Here is a 10270-nt window from a genome sequence, read left to right on the forward strand (position 1 = left end):
GTAGTCTGTCACTAGGTATCTAGCAATGGTTCGTTAACCTCTCAGGATTCCCGCCGTTGCTTCACTGACGGTATTCACTGATAGAAATTGAATTGAATATTATTAGTTAAGCACTATTTTTGCACCTGAGAGTCTAACCAATTAACTCGCAATATTTGTGCGCTTAGACGTGCTTAGACTTTCTCGCCTTCTATCTCACACTCAATTACACGTCCATCTTTATATTTATCTCATCTATCTCTATCTCTATTATCTTATCTCTATCTTTATATTTATGGCTGTCTCTATCTATCATAAGCGTAGATCCCGGAGGACCCAATATTTTGCTAGGGGGATGGTCCATACAATCATCACCCCATCGGACGCCTGTATATTAGTTTCTGACCAAACTAACCTCATTTTGGCCATTTTAGCCCCATTTGTGCCAATTTTTGTGCGCTTCGCTCGAATTTATTCCACTTTTGCACCATATTTCCTCACTTTTCGCGAGTATTTATACCATAAACCTATTGTATGTTTAAAAAACACACAACTAGTCTAAGCTATTTGAATGGACAGTTGTTCTCTGTCCGCGACCATTACCAAATGATGCCAATAATGTAGGCCTACGCAGTAACCATGTTCGCAGTAACCACGTGCGCAGCAACAACGTGCGTATCGACGCTGTTGAACCTGCGGTTAAACAAATATGAAGGCTTTCGGGTATTACCAAAACAGTATAAACTGAAGTATTGAAATATTTTACAAGTTGCTATGTGTAGTAACATGGTTCCGGGCATGTTTTCCTCCTATTGCACTTTCTTGCAGTGAAATCAATTTGTAAACACATTCAGAAAGTAGGTATGAATCACGGGCGACAGCGTCAATAAAGAGGTTATTTCGCACCTCTAGAAAAATTATCGAAGTTCGCTTGAATATCATCGCAATATGTATCATGGATAGAGCTATACAGATGTATTCTACTGAAACTCAAGTGTGGAAAATATCCATTTACCATCATTACCTTCGAACTTTTTTTCTACATGTTCTACAAATAAATAGAGGGTAGTGAAGTAAATCTTGATGTAGCTTATTCATTCAGCTGGTAAAACAAAAGTACTGTGAACTTGCGTTTCGTTTAGTTTTTAAAAATTTATTTATTGTATTACCATAATATAAATCGAATATGGACATATGGGCATGGTATCTAAAGAAGTCTTTTTGCCGAAAACAATTGTAATTTTGTTTAATTTGGAGTGACAAAATAACATAATGCGAAATAGTATATAGTCTGTATACCTTCCTCGAGTCCTTCCTAAATGTAATGACGAAGGGTATATAAAGGTACAGATTTTTAGAAAGGGAATGCCATGCAAGGAATCCAACTATCATAACAGATTCATGCAAAAATCAAGTAGAAATTTCTGTATTGACGAGGTTCGAACATGCCTTCGTTGCATTACCAAATCGCAAATATCTAGCATAGTTCTTTTTTCAAGACTTTGTAAGTACCTCAAAATCGGTCAACACGGACTGCTCGATATTACCCCCCGAAAAAAAAAGCGTGGACCAAAATGTACAAGTATGAAGAGTTCATATCAGGTAACAAAATTGAGCATGCTAAAATATTAATCTGAAGACTTCCCTCTTTCATGTGCACCATAAATTTAGCACATGTGACCGTACAGCACGAATGAGCCGTAAATTCCCTGAATTGTAATATGAGTTACAGTGTAAAATGTGTATGAAGGTCGTATTCATCGGTAACTTAAGCTGGCGCGACATCTCATTTTGATAGTCAAACACCAATCAATAATCCTATTGTTGAAGTGGATAATAAGCTTCTACCTTGGATGGCTATAGAATTTGATAGCGCTGGTCTTTGTTTGTTTTGGCTAAATCCTGTTCAAGTGGTGGGTTACCAGGCATTGTATTTTGTATAGGTATGTATAACCAACAATTAACAATGAGGGAACTTTCTTAAACCTCGTTGACTTGGGGATGATTTGAAATGACCGCTAATTATGACTGTTTGATTATTTTTGGCAGCAATGTGGGAAAAGAGACACATGTAGAAACGAAAGAAGCTACCATTTGGTTGAAGGAGCAAAGTTTACCAAACTATAACCCCGCTTCTGGATATCGTTTGAAGTCAAATGATATACCATTTTAAAGCTTATGATGTATATTTTCTAAACACGAAATAAAACAGAATTGACCGGGGGAGGAATTTACGGCTCATTCGCCGTGTACGGTCACATATGATAATTTTTTCTGGGCAAAAACTTATTGTTAACATGGCGATACCTCTTGGCTTAAAGGTGGGTAAAATTGACCCATCCCTTAATCAATAAAGCGCATACAGATTTGAAGGGTAGCTAATAACTCAAAAACAACTTTGGCAACATTGTCTTCATTTTGCATTGATCGGATGATTCGGGCCGGGCACATCAACTCCGAGGATGACTCGCTGTGTCTCCATAATTTTTGTTCTTTTTTTTCGGTCATCATAAGTGAGTGTTTTAGTTTTTACCGTCAGTTCTTTTTCGTACAGAAACATGCTCGAGACCGGTATAAGATGTATTCGAAAAATGTCTGAAGTGGATTTTCTATTTCGAATGACAGTGGACTGACTTTGATATTGTTTCCCGTTGGAAATGGTCCATTCTCTGTTTCCTTGATGCTCAGCTGGAACAGATATTATTATGTTGGTCTACGTTTTCAGAGTCAAAATTAAATAATTGTCCGATTTCCCGTTGAAGTAAGATACTCATGGAGTTGATGTTCATGGGGTTGATGTGCTCCGAATCACCCGATCAATACAAGGCCGAGTAGCGAGATGCTATGCATTATGGGAACACATAATCTCGTCCTCTGGTTCAGTCCAGCACTCACGAGCTTCAATTTCTTTAAGCGTAGACAAGTTCAGGAAGACCCAGATTATTTTCAATACGCGGGTTAATTCCCAACCGGCGCCGGACGCGAACATGCCGCGTGTTACAGTTATAAATTGAACACACGCGAACAATAATGATTTTAATAGTATATTCATGCGGAGTGATTTCTTCGATTTGACCTTGTCTGTATATTTATCAAAGAATTGGTTATAGTAATTTAGGAAAACCTACCGGAAAATACTCTACTAGTCTTCGGTTATTATAGTAATCACGCATTGGTTCGATTAACAAGGGCTAAATATAGAAAAGACAGTTCACTTAAATTTTTCCTGCAATCGCTTTGATAAGGAAACGAGGTATGACAATGAGCGTGATGAGATGTGATTATCTTTACTAAGAAGAACTCACATAAAACAATTGCTACTTCATTTGTCAATAATCGGCATTCTTGGATGACATCAAATTTGGCGTCACACGTTCACCATGTCACTGCGTCCATTTACGAAAATCAAATTTAATTGTAACAAAAAATAATCGAGAACGTCTAATGTACACCGGAACAGAATCTGAACAATCAAGATGAATGATTGTATTTAAGGTTAGCAACTATTTTAAACTGTTGCGATTTGTTACTTCACAGCATCTTGCGAATGGTATTTGCATTGATCATTATTTTCATACCGAGTGTGTAGAATATTTCGAATATCACAGAAATACATTTGAATGAACACAGCTGCTAAACATCGTGACGATTGTCCGCGTACACGGTGTGATGACCGCTCGCATCAATCCAATCCGCCAACCTTACTGGTGATTGGTTAGTATTTTCATTGTCTTACGCTAGAGTAAGACTATAAAATCAGCTTTGTCCGTCCTTTCGTCCGTGTGAAATATCACATTCTCAATCTTGTGTTTGTAGTCACACAGGAATAAATGTAATAAAGTTGGTGTCATTGTATGATATAAAAATTATATCGGATTATGTTTTACTTTTTGATGTTATAATCGTTTGTGTTGATTGGTTTTAATGTTTAAAGTTGTTTCTAGTTGAAAAACACAACACAACAAATTATACCATTGATAGAAGAGCTAGCTATAGCCAACAGTATTGTTTCAAGTTTATTTAAAAAAGTACTGTATATCGAGAAGGTTTTATCTGCAATAGCTACCCTATACATGTTGCATGTGGTATCTATATAATAGTACTGCAGGTTAGTATTTATTAGGAGAAAACGTTAGCTAACGTTAGCCCATAATTCCAAGGTCAAAGTTTTTACACGGGTCAAAATTCAAAGTTGTTCAAATTTTGTTGAAACCATATTATGAGCAAAAAAAGTCGAAGGTCGACATTTGGGTTCCACAAGGGTCAAAACAGATATTTTGATGAAAATGGTCAATTTGTTATAACAATTTCAATAAGGAATAGTTTTCAACACCTGGGATGTTTTGTTACCTAGGTAATATATTGAAACGAGTAAATACACTATCAGTCCTCCTGTTGGTTGTGACCTAATTTGCTGTGGGTAACCAAGTGCCCTAGATAGTGTAGACTATTCTTTTTCTGGATTGCTATTACAAGACGAGAAATTTGAGAACAATTTCATCAAATTCAGAGGTAATTTTTTGATCCCAGTTTACTGTTGACCTTCGACTTTTTTGCTCATAACTCCGGAACGATAGTCACAGAAAGGTCAAACTATATATTTTCTGAATCTTTATGTCCTTGGAATTGGTTTTAACAACTTTGAATTTAGACCCCTGTATAAATTTTGACCTTGGAATTATGGGATTGCACAAAGGGCTAACGTTGGCTAACGAATTTTTCCTAATAAGTGGCCCACAATTAGAGTATATATACCAATTATGTTGCTTGTATCATCTTGCGTTCTCGTTGTATTTTGAAATACGCGTCAAGCGATCGCGGTCGGAACGAGCAGCGGCGGCGCCACAGGGGGGGGCAGGGGGCAATTGCCCCCCCCTATGATTTCCAAAAAAGAGGTAAAAGGAAGGAAAGGAGAAAAGAAGAAGGAGAGAAAAAGGAGGGAGAGAAAAGAGGAATGGGCAAATTTTGACATTTTCTGACTGAAAAAGCATAAAAAAACTCTATTTTTTTGCTCGCTACGCTCGCAAAGTGGACCTTTTTGGCTGTTAGTGATGGAGGGAGGGGCGACTACCTCCCACCTACGCACCTGATTAGAATATTTCCAACTTCCAGACACCCCCATTCATATCATTTTATCGTGCCCATTATATAGAAATACCGGCATATCATATACCGTACAATGCAACTTAACATGGGCCTATACGGTACCGCGTTGCGACCATAGGCGTAGATCCCGGGGTGTGGGTTTTGGTGGCCCCCAATATTTTGATAGGGTAGATGGTCCATACAATCATTCCCCAATGTTGACGCCTGTAGGCCTATGTGGGTTTCTGACCAAAGTAACCTCATATTTGGTATATTTAACCTTTTCACCATCACCAGTTTAGCTTCATTATTTAATATTTTCCCGCAATTCGTGCACATTTGTACCATGAAGTTATTCTGTTGCCAAAAGGTGCTGGATTTACTACGTAATTGAGTACCGGGTACGGTATGTCCATGCCTGAAACCAGCGGGCCGAAAGTCGGGCCTGTGAATGAAATCCATAAAAATATGCGGTTGGAAAATAAATAAATAACCAAAAAAAAGGGTGAAAATGGTGCATTAAATGGCTTCATTTGTGCTTTCATTTTGAAAATTTTCCAAATTCGGGGGCACATTCCCCCTCAGACATTCTTGCGCGTCGCGCAAGCAGTGACGGGCGGCGCTATCGCACCGCACTTCTAATTTCTAAATTTTATTGCCCCCCCCCCTATCAAAATACCCTGGCGCCGCCCCTGGGAACGAGTGTACAGTTGTTGCAGCGTTGGCAGCTGTGTTCATTAAAATGAAATTTTTATTATATATAGATGACTAAATGAAATACATGTATCATACCATAGAGCCATTTAACGTCTTTGTCGCCTTAAGTATAATCCCAATTCACTTACAAGATCGAGTTTAATGAAGTCATATGAAATCACAGGAGTCTCGGTGCCACAGGGAATCAAGAAATAGTGATAACAAGGCGAGAAAATGGTAGCTACGCATGACACAGCTAAAATTGAAGCGAGACCAGAATTGAGAAAAATCTTATATGATAGGAGAAGGCATGGTCCTCTGTAATAATGAATGTTAAGTTTTCCTTGAACATGTTGCGAAAAGTGAGTGGAGCTCATTTTAAATTTTCCTTTCCTTCAGGTTTGAAATATTATGAAGAACTTAAGACTTTTAAGTTCCTTAAGTGTTAATTAAGTAAGCCTTTTCGGAGCGCCGCAAGATTAAGCTACACGGCACTGCTTCTTATTGCTATGAGGCCATTTTCCGGTATAAGGCAAAAAAGGATTAATAATCTTTGAGCTCATTTTCAGCCTTGTTTGTGATTTTGCTACAGTAATGTCACGCAAACATGTTAATTCGAACACACCTTAAGCGTACGCTTGCTTCTTTCAACCTAAAATAAAAAAGGAAATTAAGAACGGAAATATAAACATAGTTGAAGCAAACATCCGTATCATAAGAATATTGGACTTTGAGCTACGGCGATATATATCTCCTACACAGTTCATACGGTAAAGCAACTTTATAGTTGGTGGTGTGGAGGGGGCTAAATCCAATACTGTGATTGTGACTCTGTTGAGGCAATTTTATCAACTCGGATATGCACTGTAATGCACAACATGATTTAAACTATCCGTGAAAATACCACCATCCGTCCGTCCGTGGGCATGCCAAGTTACTTCATCAATAGAGGTCTCACTTCTTAATGTGTTTTAACACGTGTAGCTGCAACAGGATTAAGTTCACGCTTAACGCATCTTACTAGCGCGCACGCTTACACCATACAAACACTATGCGCACATAAATATACGCAAAAACATACATTACACAGTGAATGACCGTTGACATTGTTTGGAGCCTGTATTACTTGACCTTGTGACCTTGATGTTTATTGTTTTCAGTTATCTTTTGTTTTCAAGGTATTCATTCAATCTTCTATCGTTATCTTTTCCTTGACTTGCCGTGTTTTGTTTCCTGCGTTGATACTGTCTGCATGGCCGCATCATGTATCAGAGTAGTGTAGCAATCAGTATGAAAAAATGATTGGTGTCTACCAGTTCCACAAAGTGATAAAAGTTGTTTTCCGTAAGTGTCTTCTAGTAATCTAGTTCGACAAAGTGACTCCCCAATCACATATAGTCCAAAAAGATTTTTATACTAACGTCGTTTGCCAGTCCCCAAGATCAGTGCAAGCAGTATTTCAGCTTTCAATCAATATTCAAGTAGATTGAGAACATCTTTACTAACTTTCTTTTTGTCTTTCGTCTTAAATGAAGAATACTAATATTTATGTAACTATTGGGATATACTACCTTGGAAAGAAATATATACTTTCTGAGGACTCTGTTCCTGAGCATTGATTTCAACTGTAGCCTAGCTCATGTGGTGTACCAGCCGTAAGGACAATTAACAATTAAGAACAATCCAACATCGGATACATTCATATCTGTTTTGAAGCAAATAATTACAAGATTCCTGCGGACTTGACGTATAGATTGTACGATTCCATAGGGTTAAAGTACAGCTACGGTAAATAATACTTTATTGTTAACCGCATATAGATCATATGAAAAGAAATGAAAACACAGAAATTGGCCATTTTATTGGGAAATTGATCACTTATTCAAATTAATACTGGTGGTTATACTTCATTGATTGGATATTCGATGCAGAATAAAAGTACTCCCATGTTAACCGATGAAACTGATAAACCGTCGGTTACATCACTATTATTATAATAATTATTGTTGCAAAGTGCAGATTGGAGGGCTGCACTTTGCAACTTCAACATTTAGCCAGACAATAATACAAATTTGGGGTGTTTTCATAGCTCAGCACTTAAAACAAAATTGTTCAGGCACAAATCACTAAAACGATGTAAACAAAACTGGCAAACCGAGCAGAGAATTGATATACTTTAAGTTGAACAAATTTCCCGCGTGATATCATTCAATTTGAAAGGACTTATGTTAGCGCATTACACAGTTCCGCTCCTCAAAAACCGAGTCACATGTAAACGGACATATAGTGTTTCCTATAAAACAGTTGGTTCGAGCAGAGAAGTGTTATAATTTTACTTCTGGTCAATGCCTTCATTGCAATATTTTGAAAGGAAATAATAACGCATTTCCCGGATCCATTCCTTACACGAAATGGGACGTTCAAGTCATGCTATAATAAGGAAACCAGTGCAGTGCTTCGAAGAACTACTGCAAAATAAGCAGAAAAGGCGGATATCTTTAGCACATTTTATAAATAGTGCTTGCTATTTAGTTCGTCGTCGTGTGCTTGCGTGACATCTGGTCACTGATCCTTTTATATAGCGAGCTCATTTACACGCACGTCTATGAAATTATTTGGGTAGTAATAATAGCTCACTCACAATCAACTCTCCGGGGACCGATTTACACAACATAAAATTAGTTTATACAAATAATATTCGGATCTGTCACAAAAGCGAGAATGTCATAGCGTACTTATCATCGCGTGCCAATCTTCCAAGTCTGTTCCAAGGGCATTAACCGACCGGCAAAAAGACAAAATAATACCAACACGTTGTTAACTACACGAGGATGGTGTGGTGAAGATGTACTCGGGGATATCATGTTTGTAGCAATTATTTTACAAAGATAAGCTTCATTTCAAGACGTTCCCAGGGTAGCTAATTTTCTTCGGTATGTGTTGTAAGATACCTATGAATGTGGAGGAATGAATTCCTAGTAATTCTGCTTCAATTTTGTGAAACATTTGATACTATTTTTTATTACATTGCACCATTGATGAGAAGCGCATTATTTTTACAAACTGCAATGACAAAATCTCATTAATTAGTGCAGTTTTAGAAGTGATGAGATGAAAAGAATATAATTTTCATTGCAAGATAAGTCTAAAAAGCACATTATGCCTGATATAAAACAAAAATCAAGGCCATTTGCTATTTCTATATTATCAAATGGCTATTCTATTTATATATACTTCATAGAAATGATAAGATAAAACTATGACATTTTTTCTTACGCTCGATAAAATTGTTTATAATTTATTATAGCTCATATCACCAGCGCATGACCAGCATCACCACATTTTCCTATTTTATATACGACATGGATCATAAAAAAACAAACTAATTAAAGTGTTAGACAATTTTAGTTTAATTACACAAATTTTAAGCCAGGAAATTCAGTGTCAGGGTCAAGCTTAAAACTCGAGAGGGTCATCGTATTCGCACGCAAGCTAAGGACACACAAGGACGAGATAGTTTAACGTGATGCACGCAATGGCACAACACTGGAATTATGCAGACTTAACACCAAGATAATAGTCACGAATGACTTAAGGAAACTGTGTCTTTTAGCTTTGAAATCACAAATAAATTGGTTATTTCTGGTATTATGTTCACTTATGAGATCTTTTTTTAATGTCCTCATAATGCTATGAAAATGCAAATCTTTTCGTATGATACACAAGCAGTGCTGCAATACTACAGTTAATTCGACAATAAGTACAGAAATAATGTTATACTAGCAAGTGCATTTGTACATATATATTGTTATTTATCTTGTGTATATAATATTATACTCAGTATTATATGAACTATAAATATAAGCTACAATTTTTAATATTACCCAACAAAGGGGTTGTTCATATGGCACCCAGGGATGGGTGTAATTACAATGAATGTGTTGCAATGCAGTCGTGGAAATGCTTTTGCCAAAACGTCTCATCAGGGTTTAGGGTTAAGGTTAATTACCTGTGCTAGGTTATACAATGTTTCATAGTATGATATCACCTGAAGTGATGTTTGGATAAGACCTTACGCATTCATTGACTGTTTTATTCCTAGCATTGAATATATATAATAGCTCTATCTATTAAAAAAATGTAAAATCCATCCAATTTTTGTATTACATTACAAGTTTGATTATGTCAGTTTTAATTGTAGCACCCATGTACAAATTGTAGGATATGTTCAAAATCAATCATAATAACAAAAATAATCTGGAATGTACAATATCATATTTTACTCTACATCTTACTTTGAAACGTGCCCTTAAACGTCCCTCTTACGGGTATCTCTTGTAAATGGATCAAAGTGGTGAATAAATGAGAATTAGATCTTCTTGAATAAATCAAGACGACGACGCCACTGTCATCCTACCATTGGCGTTCATCCATAGCTACACATAATCCCTTTATAATTCAGCTGACCTTGTCTTGACTATTTGTTTGTTTAGATTTTTTGTTTACTTAT

Source organism: Amphiura filiformis, chromosome 1 (genome assembly GCF_039555335.1).
Source record: "Amphiura filiformis chromosome 1, Afil_fr2py, whole genome shotgun sequence".
In the NCBI taxonomy this organism is placed as follows: Eukaryota; Metazoa; Echinodermata; class Ophiuroidea; order Amphilepidida; family Amphiuridae; genus Amphiura; species Amphiura filiformis.